This window comes from Lichenostomus cassidix, unplaced genomic scaffold, assembly GCF_008360975.1.
Source record: "Lichenostomus cassidix isolate B80296 unplaced genomic scaffold, HeHo_3.0 HiC_scaffold_667, whole genome shotgun sequence".
Taxonomy (NCBI): Eukaryota; Metazoa; Chordata; class Aves; order Passeriformes; family Meliphagidae; genus Lichenostomus; species Lichenostomus cassidix.
The window spans coordinates 25,342-41,254 of record NW_028147976.1 but is presented as its reverse complement, the minus strand read 5'-3'; the positions used below and the strand labels follow the sequence as shown (position 1 = coordinate 41,254).

Genomic DNA, 15,913 nt, shown 5'->3' with positions numbered 1-15,913 from the left:
CCCTCCAAGTCTACCTCCACGCCACTTACTTTCCACAGACCGCGGGGAAATCCAGGTATCCAGCACGGACGCTCCAAGTCCACTTCCAGGACACTTACCTTGTACAGATCCCAGGAAAAAACAGGTCTCCATCACAGGCCCTCCAAGTCCACTTCCAGGTCACTTACTTTGTACACATCCCAGGATAACACAGATCTCCATCATGGGCCCTCCAAGTCCACTTCCAGGTTACTTACTTTGTACAGATCCCAGAAAAAACCAGATCGCCATCACAGGCCCTCCAAGTCCACCTCCACGCCACTTACTTTATACAGACCGCGGGGCAATCCAGGTCTCCAGCACGAATACTCCAAGTCCACTTCCAGGTCACTTACTTTCTACGGACCGCGGGGAAATCCAGGTCTCCAGCATGGACGCTCCAAGTCCACTTCCAGTTCACTTACCTTGTACAGATCCCACGAAAAACCAGGTCTCCATCACAGGCCCTCCAAGTCCACTTCCAGGTCACTTACTTTGCACACATCCCTGGAAAAACCAAATCGCCATCACAGGCCCTCCAAGTCCACTTCCAGGTCAGTTGCTTTGTACAGATCCCAGAAAAAACCAGGTCTCCATCACGGGCCCTCCAAGTCCACCTCCACGCCACTTACTTTCTACGGACCGCAGGGCAATCCAGGTCTCCAGCATGGACGCTCCAAGTCCACTTCCAGGTACCTTACTTTGTACAGATCCCAGAAAAAACCAGGTCTCCATCACAGGCACTCCAAGTCCACATCCAGGTCACTTACTTTGTACAGATCCCAGAAAAAACCAGGTCTCCATCACAGGCCCTCCAAGTCCACTTCCAGGTCACTTACTTTGTACAGATCCCAGGAAAAACCAGGTCTCCATCACAGGCCCTCCAAGTCCACTTCCAGGTCACTTACTTTGTAAAGATCCCAGGAAAAACCAGGTCTCCATCACAGGCCCTCCATGTCCACTTCCAGGTCACTTACTTTGTACAGATCCCAGGAAAAACCAGGTCTCCATCACGGGCCCTCCAAGTCCACTTCCACGTCACTTACTTTACACAGATCCCAGGAAAAACCAGATCTCCATCACAGGCCCGCCAAGTCCACCTCCACGCCACTTACTTTCTACAGATCCCAGGAAAAAACAGGTCTCCATCACAGGCCCTCCAAGTCCACTTCCAGGTCACTTACTTAGTACAGATCCCAGGAAAAACCAGGTCTCCATCACAGGCCCTTCAAGTCCACCTCCATGCCACTTACTTTCTACACACCGCGGGGCAATCCAGGACTCCAGCACGGACGCTCCAAGTCCACTTCCAGGTCACTTACTTTGTACAGATCCCAGGAAAACCAGGTCTCCATCACAGGCCCTCCAAGTCCACTTCCAGGTCACTTACTTTGTACACATCCCAGGAAAACACAGGTCTCTATCACGGGCCCTCCAAGTCCACTTCCAGGTCACTTACTTTTTACAGGTCCCAGAAAAAACCAGATGAACATCACAGGCCCTCCAAGTCCACCTCCACGCCACTTACTTTCTACAGACCGCGGGGCAATCCAGGTCTCCAGCACGGACACTCCAAGTCCACTTCCAGGACACTTACGTTGTACAGATCCTACGAAAAACCAGGTCTCCAGCACGGGCCCTCCAAGTCCACTTCCAGGTCACTTACTTTGTACAGATCCCAGAAAAACCAGGTCTCCATCACAGGCCCTCCAACTCCACCTCCAGGTCACTTACTTTGTACAGATCCCAGGAAAAACAGATCTCCATCACAGGCCCTCCAAGTCTACCTCCACGCCACTTACTTTCCACAGACCGCGGGGAAATCCAGGTCTCCAGCACGGATGCTCCAACTCCACTTCCAGGTCACTTACATTGTACAGATCCCAGGAAAAACCAGGTCTCCATCACAGGCCCTCCAAGTCCACTTCCAGGTCACTTACTTTGTACACATCCCAGGATAACACAGATCTCCATCATGGGCCCTCCAAGTCCACTTCCAGGTCACTAACTTTGTAGAGATCCCAGAAAAAACCAGATTGCCATCACAGGCCCTCCAAGTCCACCTCCACGCCACTTACTTTATACAGACCGCGGGGCAATCCAGGTCTCCAGCACGAATACTCCAAATCCACTTCCAGGTCACTTACTTTCTAGGGACCGCGGGGAAATCCAGGTCTCCAGCACGGACGCTCCAAGTCCACTTCCAGGTCACTTACTTTGTACAGATCCCAGAAAAAACCAGGTCTCCATCACGGGCCCTCCAAGTCCACTTCCAGATCATTTACTTTGTACAGATCCCAGAAAAAACCAGGTCTCCATCACGGGCCCTCCAAGTCCACTTCCAGGTCACTTACTTTGTACAGATCCCAGAAAAAACCAGGTCTCCATCACAGGCCCTCCAAGTCCACTTCCAGGTCACTTACTTTGTACGGATCCCAGGAAAAAACAGGTCTCCATCACAGGCCCTCCAAGTCCACTTCCAAGTCACTTACTTTGTACGGATCCCAGGAAAAAACAGGTCTCCATCACGGGCCCTCCAAGTCCACTTCCAGGTCACTTACTTTGTACGGATCCCAGGAAAAAACAGGTCTCCAGCACGGACGCTCCAAGTCCACTTCCAGGTCTCTTACTTTGTACGGATCCCAGAAAAAAACAGGTCTCCATCACAGGCCCTCCAAGTCCACTTCCAGGTCACTTACTTTGGACAGATCCCAGGAAAAAACAGGTCTCCAGCACAGGCCCTCCAAGTCCACTTCCAGGTCACTTACTTTGTATAGATCCCAGAAAAAAACAGGTCTCCATCACGGGCCCTCCAAGTCCACTTCCAGGTCACTTACTTAGTACAGATCCCAGGAAAAACCAGGTCTCCATCACAGGCCCTCCAAGTCCACCTCCATGCCACTTACTTTCTACACACCGCGGGGCAATCCAGGACTCCAGCACGGACGCTCCAAGTCCACTTCCAGGTCACTTACTTTGTACAGATCCCAGGAAAACCAGGTCTCCATCACAGGCCCTCCAAGTCCACTTCCAGGTCACTTACTTTGTACACATCCCAGGAAAACCAGGTCTCCATCACAGGCCCTCCAAGTCCACTTCCAGGTCACTTACTTTGTACACATCCCAGGAAAACCAGGTCTCCATCACAGGCCCTCCAAGTCCACTTCCAGGTCACTTACTTTGTACACATCCCAGGAAAACCAGGTCTCCATCACGGGCCCTCCAAGTCCACTTCCACGTCACTTACTTTGTACAGATCCCAGAAAAAACCAGATGAACATCACAGGCTCTCCAACTCCACCTCCATGCCACTTACTTTCTACAGACCGCGGGGCAATCCAGGTCTCCAGCACGGACAATCCAAGTCCACTTCCAGGTCACTTACTTTGTACAGATCCTACAAAAAACCAGCTCTCCAGCACGGGCCCTCCAAGTCCACTTCCACGTCACTTACTTTGTACAGATCCCAGAAAAACCAGGTCTCCATCACAGGCCCTCCAACTCCACCTCCAGGTCACTTACTTTGTACAGATCCCAGGAAAAAACAGATCTCCATCACAGGCCCTCCAAGTCCACCTCCACGCCACTTAATTTCTACGGACCGCGGGGCAATCCAGCTCTCCAGCACGGACGCTCCAAGTCCACTTCCAGGTCACTTACTTTGTACAGATCCCAGGAAAAAACAGATCTCCATCACAGGCCCTCCAAGTCTACCTCCACGCCACTTACTTTCCACAGACCGCGGGGAAATCCAGGTCTCCAGCACGGATGCTCCAACTCCACTTCCAGGTCACTTACATTGTACAGATCCCAGGAAAAACCAGGTCTCCATCACAGGCCCTCCAAGTCCACTTCCAGGTCACTTACTTTATACACATCCCAGGATAACACAGGTCTCTATCACGGGCCCTCCAAGTCCACTTCCAGGTCACTTACTTTGTACACATCCCAGGATAACACAGGTCTCTATCACGGGCCCTCCAAGTCCACTTCCAGGTCACTTACTTTTTACAGGTCCCAGAAAAAACCAGATGAACATCACAGGCCCTCCAAGTCCACCTCCACGCCACTTACTTTCTACAGACCGCGGGGCAATCCAGGTCTCCAGCACGGACACTCCAAGTCCACTTCCAGGACACTTACTTTGTACAGATCCTACGAAAAACCAGGTCTCCAGCACGGGCCCTCCAAGTCCACTTCCAGGTCACTTACTTTGTACAGATCCCAGAAAAACCAGGTCTCCATCACAGGCCCTCCAACTCCACCTCCAGGTCACTTACTTTGTACAGATCCCAGGAAAAAACAGATCTCCATCACAGGCCCTCCAAGTCTACCTCCACGCCACTTACTTTCCACAGACCGCGGGGAAATTCTGCAACACGGCCGCTCTAAGTCCATCTCCAGGCCACTTACCTTGTACAGATCCCAGGGAAAATCAAGTCTCCAACACATGCGCTCTAAGTCCATCTCCAGGCCACTTACTTTGTACAGAGGCAAGAGAAAACCAGGTGTCCAACACGGGCGTTCTGAGTCCACCTCCAGGCCACTTACTTTGTACAGATCCCAGGGAAAACCAAGTCTCCATCACAGGCGCTCCATGTCCATCACCAGGCCACTTACTTTGTACAGATGAAAGTGAAAACCGGGTCTCCAACACGGGCGCTCTGAGTCCACCTCCAGGCCACTTTGTACAGATCCTGGGGAAAACTAGGTCTCCAACAGAGACGGTCTAAGTCCACCTATAGGCCACTTACATTTTACAGATCCCAGGAAAAACCAGGTCTCCAACAAGGCCGCTCTAAGTCCACCTCCAGGCCACTTATTTGTATGGAGCGAGGGGCCATCCATGTCTCCAACACGGGCGCTCTGGTACACCTGAATGCAACTTACTTTTTACACATCCTGGGGCGATCCAGGTCTCCAACACGGGCACTCGAAGTCCACCTGCAGGCCACTTACCTTGTACAGGTCCTGGGGCTATCTGGGTCTCCAAGACAGGCACTTTCAGTCCACCTGCAGGCCACTTACCTTGTACAGATCTCAGGTCTATCTGGGTCCTCAAGACCGGTACTCTAAGTCCACCTGCAGGCCACTTACTTTGTACAGATCCCGGGGAAAACCAGGTCTCCAACACAGGCGCTCTAAGTCCACCTCCAGGCCACTTACTATTTACAGAGCGCGGGGCCATCCGGGCCACCAGCACAGACGCTCTAAGTCCATCTCCAGGCCACTTAGCTTGTACAGATCCCAGGAAAAACCAGGTCCCCAACAGGGGCACTCTAAGTCCACCTCCAGGCCACTTAGCTTGTACAGAGCGCGGGGCAATCCGGGTCTCCAACACGGGCGCTCTAAATCCATCTCCAGGCCACTTACTTTGTACAGATCCTGGGGCAATCGGGGTCTCCAAAACGGGCGCTCAAACTCCACCTATAGGCCACTTTGTACAGATGCCAGGGCGATCAGAGTGCCTGATACGAGTGCTCTAAGCCAGCCTGCAGGCCACTTACTGTGTACAGATCCTGAGGCGATCCAGGTCTCCTACACGGGCGCTCTAAGTCCACCTCCAGGCAACTTACTTTGTACGGATCCTGGGAAAATCGAGGTCTCCCAGACAGGCGCTCTAAGACTCACCTTCAGACCAGGTGCCACAAATCCTGGGGCGATCGGGGTCTCCAACACGGGCACTATAAATCCATCTGCAGGCCGCTTACTTTGTACAGATCCGGAGGCAATCTGGGTCTCCAAGACGGGCATTCTGAGTTCAACTGCAGGCCACTTACCTTGTACAGGTCCTGGGGCTATCCGGGTCTCCAAGACAGGCACTTTCAGTCCACCTGCAGGCCACTTGCCTTGTACAGGTCTCAGGTCGATCTGGGTCCTCAAGACCGGTGCTCTAAGTCCACCTGCAGGCCGCTTACTTTGTACAGATCCTGGAACGATCGGGGTCCCCAGGAGAGGCGCTGTAAGTCTTAGCTTCAGAAGTGCTCTCACAGATCCCGGACGATCCAGGTCTCCAACACTGGCACTCTAAGCCCACCTGCAGGCCACTTACTTTGTACAGATCCCGGGGCAATCACGGTCTCCAAAACGGGTGCTCTAACTCCACCTGCAGGCCACTTACTTTGTACAGATCCTGGGGCAATCAGGGTCTCCAAAACGGGTGCTCAAACTCCACCTCCAGGCCACTTACTTTGTACAGATGCCAGGGCGATCAGGGTGCCTGATACAAGTTCTCTAAGCCAGCCTGCAGGCCACTTACTTTGTACAGATCCTGGGGCAATCCAGGTCTCCTACATGGGTGCTCTAAGTCCACCTGCAGGCCACTTACTTTGTACAGATCCTGGGGCAATCCTGGTCTCCTACATGGGTGCTCTAAGTCCACCTGCAGGCCACTTACTTTGTACAGATCCTGGGGCAATCGGGGTCTCCAAGACAGGCGCTCTAAGTCCACCTGCAGGCCACTTACTTTGTACAGATTCTGGGACGATAGGGGTCTCCCAGACAGGCACACTATGTCTTACCTTCAGACCAGCTGTCACAGATCCAGGGGCGATCGGGGTCACCAAGACGGGTGCTCTAAGTCTTACCTTCAGGCCAGCTTTCACACCTCCTGGGACAATCGGGGTCTCCATGACAGGTGGTCTAACTCCACCTGCAGGCCACTTACTTTGTACAGATCCCAGGGTGATCGGGGTGTCCCATACAAGTGCTCTAAGTCAGCCTGCAGGCCACTTACTTTGTACAGATCCTGGGGCGATCGGGGTCTCCAAGACAGGCGCTGTAAGTCTTACCTTCAGGCCAGCTTTCACAGATCCTGGGGCAATCGGGGTCTCCAACACAGGCGCTTTCAGTCCAACTGCAGACCACTTACTTTGTACAAATCCCATGGTGATCAGGTTGTCCGATACGAGTGCTCTAAGTCAGCCTGCAGGCCGCTTACTTTGTACAGATCCCGGGGCGATCACGGTCTCCAAGACGGGCGCTCTAAGTCTACCCGCAGGCCACTTACGTTATACAGATCCCGGGCCATCGGGGTCCCGAACACAGGCGCTCTAAATCTCACTTTCAGGCCAGCTTTCACAGAATCCGGGGCGATCGCGGTCCGTAATACGGGCGCTCTAAGTCCACCTGCAGGCCACTTACTTTGTACGGATCCTGGGACGATCGGGGTCTCCCAGACAGGTGCTCTAAGTCTCACCTTCAGACCGGCTGTCACAGATCCTGGGGCGATCGGGGTCTCCGCGATGGGCGCTCTAAGTCCATCTGCAGGTCACTTACTTTGTACAGATCCCCACCTTACTTACTAGAAGCCTCACTTTTGGATGCCGTCTTTGATGTGAGGCACGTACCTCGTGACGTTATGAACCTGCTGAAAAAATTTCAAGCATCACACTCTATACAATCGGGAATTCCAGTAAGTTGTAAAAAAAAAAAAAAAAACCAAACAACTCCTAAACAATGAAATACAGAACAAAAAAGGCACAAAAACCAAAATCAAAAAAAAGCCAAGAAAAACCAAAATCAAACAAAAAGCCCTAAATCCACACCAACACACACAACCCCCCCTCCAGAAAATAATAAAGAAACCGGGCTTAAAAAAATACCAAAAACCGGCCTAGAAAAATTAGGTTCCAAAACACCAAAAACCCCCCAAACAAAATCTGATTCCAAAATACCAGAATAAGCTAGTTTCAAAATAATAGAAAAACAAATCTCAAACCATCAGAAAAACAGGTTGCAAAATGTCAGTTTTAAAGTACCAGAACACTAAGTTTCAAAATGCCAAAAACACCCAGTTTCAAAATGCCAGGACACCAAGTTCCAAACTGCCAACGGAATTCTATTTCAGATTTCAAAATAGTGGCGGAGAAGACTGGTTCTTTTCCACAAAAATGAAAGCCTGGCACCCCGGTGTTTTAGGGCAGACAATAGGCTGTGTAGGGGAGGGAACAAGCAGCTGACTCTTCTCCACCTGCCCCCCCCCCGCCTTTCAAGGAGCAGCAAACGCTTCTACCTGTACCCCGGTACCAGAAGTCTCGTACGGGAGCGAGCTTTGCGCATTCTTAACCCCAATGGCCCGCAACAGTCGGTTGCTTTTCTCGCTTTTATTTATAATGCGTAACACCCTAATTAGAGAGCTCGGTACAACATTCACATCGTTACTAATCTTCCCTACTTAGGTCACATGTGGAATACTACTTAGCAATCAACAAAGAATAATTCTACAAGTTAGCAACAAATTATTCAACTTACGCAGGTATGCTGCCAAAACACAAAGTTTCATTTCTTACCTCATTTACGCCCTTTTGCTTGATGCAGCTGTATAAAATAATAAAGTATAGTAATTTCCCTGAAGAGTTTTCTTCTCTATCAAGCCCTTTACTCACCAGAAAGGTAAGTCAGAGGAACCTAAGAGCCACAGCTGCTCTGAGGGCTTTGATACCCAATGGTATTTGCCTCCTCCCTTTTTTCAGGCATGCTGGGAACGAGAGGCAGGCCCAGCCAGGGGTATATTAACCCCAGCCTTTGGCTAAGGGGTTTATTTTCTCTATGGAGTTCACTGGAGTCAGAGCTGTCTTCTCATTTAAAGGAAGGGGCTTTTTCAGCTCAGGTTTTTTCAAGCAGGTGCTTTTGGCATGTAAAGCAAGAGAGGCTTTGAAGACATGGTGAGGAAGGTAGCGCTGAATGCAGTGAGTATTTAAGTTCATTATTTTGGGTTGTATGTTCAGAGTTGGTAAGATGCTTTTGTGCTTTGTAATTTAACAGAATTTGTATTTTGATGTTGGTTTTCTTTTTCTAAGAAGCATTGGAACTTCCTGAAATTCCTGATTGTGTTAAGTGTGGCGCTTGAAACTTTTTCATCAGATTCATCATGTCAAAAAAGAGACCTGCCTCTTGTCAAAGATGACATCCAAAGCTGAGGCTTCCAGTAAGTAAGGTGAGGATCATTACAAGGAGAAGGAGAGTGAGCAGGGCACTAGGTTAGGAATTACAGGGGGGTGAGGTGAGGGGTTGAAGGCAGCACAGTGGGAAATAGTGTCCATTGAGGGGCCCCGTAAGACCTTTCCCCAAGACCAGCAGGTGCGTTTATGTGTGCTAAGGCGCGCAAATACACCCCCTCCTCACAGTAACGGCACGTAATTCTACATCTCGGTAACCCAGGTGTCCATCATAATGACAGCCACAGCCTTCAAGTGGGGATGAAGCTGGAGACTTAAAGGCCTAAGTGCACTTAGGAAATGGCAAGTGGCTGGATTGTGGGGATTTGTCCCACGTGCCGCTAAACTCATGCATTGACTTTGGTTTTCTTTTTCGTAGCCAACTAAGGAGCTCACCAGCCATACCGGGGCCTTCCGAGAGAGCCGAGGCGGAGTCCCTTTGCGTCCAGCGTGGATTCCCGTTGCCGGCCGTCTAAAAGATAAGTTGGGGGCCATAACCCAGAGATGGGACGATAGCGGGGTAGCAGGCCAGAAATTCCCGTGAGAGATCTAAAAATTAGCTCAGGGAAAGAGATGTTCTCTGAGGGACTTCTTAGTAGAGCCAGAGGCGGCAGCAGCTTTACTTTGTTTGCAACCGTAAGGATGCACAGCACGGAGCAGTTCCAGTTTGTGTCATGTTGTCTGGCATCTTTTGTCGTCTGCTCTGTCTTTGGGATGTCTCAGATCAATTGTCTCTGTCTGTTGTGCTTTATTGCGAGCGTCGGTTGGCATCTCTGGGTTCTCAAATATTTGCGCTTCTCGGTCCGATGCCAGCGTGATTTGTTCTTATTCTTGTCTCGGCTGTGTCTTGGAACCGCGTATTGGAAGCGTGGAGTCAGATGTGTTTTGAGGCCTTGTTCCCGGCTGTATTGCCATCCATCCTTTCCAGGTGTGAGTTGTAACGTCTTAGGGCTTGTAAGGATGCGTGGAGCGTTCTGAACGTAGCATTATCTCACAGCCATCTTGATCATTGTGACTGACCGTTCTTGTAACAGATTGCTGATGTTCCCCTTAGCTCATGCGTTGATGTTTGGCGTTCTTTTTTGTAGTAGACTAAGAGAGAGAACTGCCTGGTGACAGCAGGAACTTCCGAGATGTCAAGGAGGTGTTCTTTGTCACCAGACACGGATTCACATCCCTGGATGTCTAAGGGATAAGTCAAGCACTATTACTCACAGAGGGGATGGAAGCCGGGTGCCAGGCTAGGACTCGCCGGGAGGGATTGTTGTATTAGCTTTGGACGTGGGGATGTCCAAAAAAGGGCCCCTTAGGTCACGTAAAGGGAGAGCCTGACTTCTGATGACGACGCAGAGTTGCGCAGGGCAGGGCGGTCCTGGTGTGTGTCGCATCGCTTGTCTACCGTGCGTTCCCTGTCTTTTGTGTGTCTTGCATTGCATATCTTTTGCCTCACCCCTTTGAGGGGATTATCTAAAAGGCCAGGCCATCCTTACCATCTCTGATCTCCGTGTTCCTCGGCTTGGCGCCGATATCTTTGAACCTTCAATGCCCGAGCTCAGGTGTGCATCAGAATCTCTGCATCTCTTTAGAAGCATCGAGTCGGAAGCCTTTTACAGTCTTGTTCTAAGCCGTATCGACAGCTGTACATGGCAGTGATCCATTATAGCAGGCTAGGACTTGTAAGGGTGTGTGGTCAGAATCTTGTCCCTATCTTCGTGATTCACGGGCTTCCATCTTTGCCATTTTGGCGAGCTTTTCGTAATGTGATCACGTTAGCATCTTCTGCCGGGGTTTTTTGGGCCTGGTTAGCTCACCATCAGTCTCACCTGGGCCATCTCATTCCTCATCTTCTCGATCATTGCAGTCATCTCACAGAGAGTTTTCTCTCATTGTCGTGTCCCCTTGTTGCACATCCTGTCTAATGTCTCTTTGTGTCTCTGTGTGTGTGTGTGTGTTTGTTTGGCCTGGAGCTGCAAGTACAGATGTGATGTACTTCGATCAGACAGGGGAGGTTGTAGTTTTTCAGTGTTTCAACGTGGTTTTTGGCACTTGAGAAACGATTCACCGAAGATCCCCATCTGTATCTGTGCTGGGAATGGTGAAAGTGCGGTGTTCCCAGTTATGGCGTGGGTGGCTGTTGTGGTGATGCCAGGTCAGGGCTTCCACTCTATCCCAAAGAGCGCCTACCTCCAGCCTGTGTGTCCCCTCAAAAGCAGGTACTGACTGTGTGCCTGTCCCCTCCAGCTCCTCAGCCCATGTGGCCTGTGGCCTGTGTCCTGTCGTGGCACCCTGAGCCCAAAGAGGCCCATGTGGTGCTCCCAGGCTTGTCACTTCCTCCTGGGATTGCTGTGGTACCCCCTGCTCTGCCTAATGTTACCCTCTGAAGCAGGGGCATCCCTCTGCCTCAGGAATGTCCGTCTGATGTGCCACAAATGAGGGGCGCCCTGTAGTGTAGGTCTGCACGGGGGTCCCTCCTGCCTTCCCCGGTCTCCTGGCAGGAAGGATACCGCAAAGCGCTGACCCCCCGCAACAGCATAAAAGGTCCTAGTTTCACTAAGCAGCCTGACATCCCCCAGCCATCAGCAGAGGCAAGCTGAGACCAGACCACTTGTTTGGCAAGAAGTTGCCAGAACCTTTCTCTCTTCCCCATATTCCCTATGATCATGGCGTGGTCCCTGTGAGAAAGTCAGGGGATTAGTGAAGGAATCAGGGGCTTCCTTGTTGAAGAGGAGCCTAGCCCCTTCCAATGGCTGCAGACCAGGGGGGTCAGTTGGATCCAAATATTCCAGCACTGGGGCCACAGCAGCACCTAGCTCTGGACCTTCTCCTGCCATCTGGGAGTCTCTGTCATCCTCCAGCACTGACACCCTGAGCGTGGACCCCCAGAACCACATGAGGGTGTTTGGAGGAGTCACGGTGGCGCCCCCTTCCTGCCCCCAGCCTGATGCCCATGCTGGTACCTGCCACATTCATTGTCCTGGCAGAGCCTCGGTGGGTCTGGACAGCACGCTGGCACCAAACATGTCCTCCCCCAAAACGGGGTGTCCCACACTTTGAAGTGAGAGCAAGAAGCTGGAGATGCTGGGAGAGGCAGTGGGAGTACTGGAAGGGAGAAAGGTGTGGGAGGCAGAGCGGGGACACAGGAGGAGATGTCACAGAGACACGGGGATATGGGGAGGGGGTGCACAGCTTGAGGGGATTGCCCATGTTGTCACCCCCGGGGGTGTGAGAGTTTGTCCAGGGTGGGATGGGGCTGTAGTGGTGAACCCCAAGTGAGATGGGGGTGATCCCATGGGACGTGGGCAGAGTCCCAGCTTGTCTGGCTACCCCATCCATTGTTAACGCAGCATGGCAGTAGAGCCCAATGTCAGCCCAAGACAGGTGTGGCCCCCCCTTCCCCATTGCAGAGTCCCACGCAAACCTTATAAAATCGGGAGCGCACGTCTAGACCTGACAGCTGTGCTGGTGCCCAGGGCAGAACTTGGCATCACGGGGCCGAGGGGGTTGTGGAGGGGCTGGGGGGCCCTGGCCCCTCAGCTCTATCCAAGGATGACTGAGAGATGCTCGGGGCAGGGCCTGATCCAGCCCCCTGTGCCCCAGAGTCCCACCTAAAATAAAAAAAAATGTAGAGTAAGCATTTTTATTGCGGGCAAGTGCCTGTCAACATAGTGGTGAAGATTGTGTAGAGCCCCTGTGCTGTCAGACACTCCCCAAGATCTGTCTTCCAGGTAGAGAGAAGGGCATGTGGCTGCCATCATTGTTTTGGGCAAAGAACAGTTTTTAGCTGGTTATCGGTTTTGCATCCTTTGATATCATTGCTGCAATATTTGTTTATATTTGGTGCCCTGAACAAGCACTTCCAGCTGTCATGCTGGGTAGTGAAAAATTAAAATCAATGCAAAGAAATTATTTCTATGATTGATACCAATATAGCTTGCTGTCCCTAATCCCACCAAACAGGTTTCTACAAAGGTTCAAATGGTCAGGTTTTCCCTTTCACAAAGCCCTACTGAAGTGAGTGAGGTAACACACATGTGATGTACTGTATCTTCTGTGTTGTTATTAAGCCTTGCCAGATGGTTTCGATTAGGTCAAGTTGCATTTGCAAGTGTGTCCATGACAGGAGGGTGGAGATGTTTCCAACCTGTGGAAAAGAGCCATTGTTCCATGCCAGGTGCCCAGAGCCAAATGTGGGATTCTGCATCCTAAAATTGTGAAAATGGCAGTATTTCTGCCAGACTAAAGCTGCCAGGAACTAGGCCTGTGGTTGGCCTTGGAGTCCTGGGATCCTTGTCCAAACTCTGTGCAAGGCTGTAGGGTGGAAATATTTCCTACCTGTTGAAAGGAGACACCAGTTAAAGCCAGGTTCTGTTTTGGGATGAGTGAGCAGCAGGAAGAGGGAGAGAGAACACGCTGCTGATCCATCAGGGAAACCTTTCCAGGTAAGATATGTCAGAGTCCTATTTTAAAGACTCAATATACCCCCTGTTTCTTACGGCAAGTAAGAAAAATAGCTCTATGGTGTGCTCCTGCTAAGTTCTAAACAAATGAGCAGTGAAGCTGCTGACATTTAAACTGAAGTGCTTTCAGCAGGCCTTGAGAAGGATCCCATCAGACTGCAGTGTATTTGGATAACCTAATACAACCAGTGTGCTGACCAGAGATGTGCTAAATGCACCAAGGAAAGCAAAGTGTTGCTCAGGTGTTTTGGTCACAGCAACGTGAGTTAAACCACACAGAACACTTCCAGCAGAAGCGTGGCCTGGGCTGCTCGCACATTGAGACTGAATGATTATACAACCGCTACCTCCGAACTCTTTCTTTGAGCCTCTTCCTTGCTTCCCTCTGACCTGGCTGACTGGAACAGCACGTGGAACAGATACTGACAAGCACCCGCCATCTGAGCTGTGCAGCGCTTCCTACTCAGGCTGAGCTAAACCCTCTGAACCGTCTCGCAGTGTGTCACGTAGGGCACAGGGGAGAAAGGGGAATGCAGTTATCCTTCCCTCCCCAGAATGAGACATGAGCTTCCTTGAAGATGGCATTTAAAGGATCAGTAAAGCTGTATTTTTTTTCTTAGGCCATTTCAAATTTCTGTACGTGGACGTTTCAGGAGGTGCAATTCAGTAAGGCTCTCAGAACTGAGCCACATGAATCAGGTTTAATGCTAAAGTGAATTTCAGTAGGCTGTGCATGGGTTAAACAGCCTACGTACAGGAAATATATATGTTCAGGTCTAAGGCTGAATGTGTTATTTAGTGTCCAGTATTTAATAAAAAATTTGGAAAAATGTTTTGAGATCAGCAGAGCCAAATTTGTAATCTAAGAAGCGGTAGCACCATCATCCAAACCCCCTAAGTTTTTAACAGTTTAAAGTGATGCTGGATTGAAATAGATACAGGCTTGATGTGCCAATTTTTCTATCTATTCAGCCAGATTTTAAAAACATGGAAAATGTTCTCCGAGGTAAAGTACTTCATGAACTTTTTCTTTCTACCCAGACCTGGAAGTTTGTACAGCGCCAGACCGGCATCTTCTGGCTGGATTCTGTGACATGGTGACCAAGATGGAGAAGCAGCACTTTACAAGTCCTTCCTGAGCACTGGCAATTGCAGTCTTTTAAATTTGTTGTCCATTTATGATTGTCATCTTCCAGTCAGTAAGAAAAGTATCAGGATGTAAGGAATTTAGGGAACGAAATGGAAATAAAATAGAAGGGGGATGAAAGCAAAAGGCCAGTGGTAAATATTCTGTGGGAAACTGTGCCTATGCATGAAAGAGAGAAAGAAGCAGCAGTTTCCTGAATGAAGTCACAGAAGACAATTCCCAGTGCCTACTTCTAGCTGAGTGTGCACATTTACTATGATGTAACAGAGCAATTGTAATTCCCAGGACCCTGCTTTGCAAATGAAGAAATGTCCCAAAAGCTCGAAATCCAGGTTTTAAATTTTGATCAGGCGCTTAAAGTACTCACCCGTAGCGCGGGGTCCCGATTTGTTCCGTACAAAAGATGGCGGCGGCCGGAAAAGCACAGGCGCGCCCATTAATATGGCGGCGCCCGTTTCGCACATGCGCGGTGCACTGGACTACCAAAATGGCGGCCGCGAAGTCCCGACCCCGAAAACGGCGATTCGGCTGCTTGGCGGGCTTCCCCGGCGCTGCGGACAGGTGCGGAGTGGTCTTTGGGGGCGGGTGTGCGCGCTGCGGTTCGGCGGGGCCGCCATTTTGTCCCGAAAGCGATCGGCAAATTCCGGTTTTTTCCCACCGCTCGCGCGGTTGCCGCCGCCCGTGGGCGACGCGGACAGTATAGAGGACGCCCCTGCAGCTGTTTGCTGAGTGCATAAATGTCCCAAAAGCGCGAAATACGAGTTTTTAATTTCGATCAGGCGCTTAAAGTAGTCACCTATAGCGCGGGGTCCTGATTTGTTCCGTACAAAAGATGGCGGCGGCCGGAAAAGCATAGGCGCGTCCATTAATATGGCGGCGCCCCTATTTCGCACATGCGCAGTGCACTGGACTAAAAAAATGGCGTCGGCATCGTTCGCACATGCGCAGTGCAGTGAACTACCAAAATGGCGTCGGTATCATTCGCACATGCGCAGTGCAGTGATTTACCAAAATGGCGTCGGCATCATTCGCACATGCGCAGTGCAGTGAACTACCAAAATGGCGTCGGCATCATTCGCACATGCGCAGTGCAGTGAACTACCAAAAGGGCGTCGGCATCATTCGCACATGCGCAGTGCAGTGAACTACCAAAATGGCGTCGGCATCATTCGCACATGCGCAGTGCAGTGAACTACCAAAATGGCGTCGGCATCATTCGCACATGCGCAGTGTAGTGAACTACCAAAATGGCGTCGGCATCATTCGCACATGCGCAGTGCAGTGAACTACCAAAATGGCGTCGGCATCGTTCGCACATGCGCAGTGCAGTGAACTACCAAAATGGCGTCGGC

The 15,913-nt window shown here is 50.9% G+C and overlaps 2 long non-coding RNA genes across 2 annotated transcripts; one reads left to right on the top strand and one right to left on the bottom strand.

The window, feature by feature from the left end:
- The first annotated feature begins 8,791 nt into the window (after nt 1-8,791).
- On the top strand, nt 8,792-10,562 carry LOC146420480 (uncharacterized). Its single transcript, XR_014849124.1, has 4 exons — nt 8,792-8,956; nt 9,181-9,260; nt 9,337-9,440; nt 10,055-10,562. It is a non-coding gene; the product is annotated as an uncharacterized LOC146420480 (long non-coding RNA).
- Nucleotides 10,563-14,421: 3,859 nt separating this feature from the next.
- LOC146420479 (uncharacterized) lies at nt 14,422-15,143 on the bottom strand. The gene is made up of 2 exons (XR_014849128.1): nt 15,042-15,143; nt 14,422-14,570 (listed from the first exon to the last, which is right to left on the bottom strand). It is a non-coding gene; the product is annotated as an uncharacterized LOC146420479 (long non-coding RNA).
- Between the last annotated feature and the right edge of the window lie 770 nt (nt 15,144-15,913).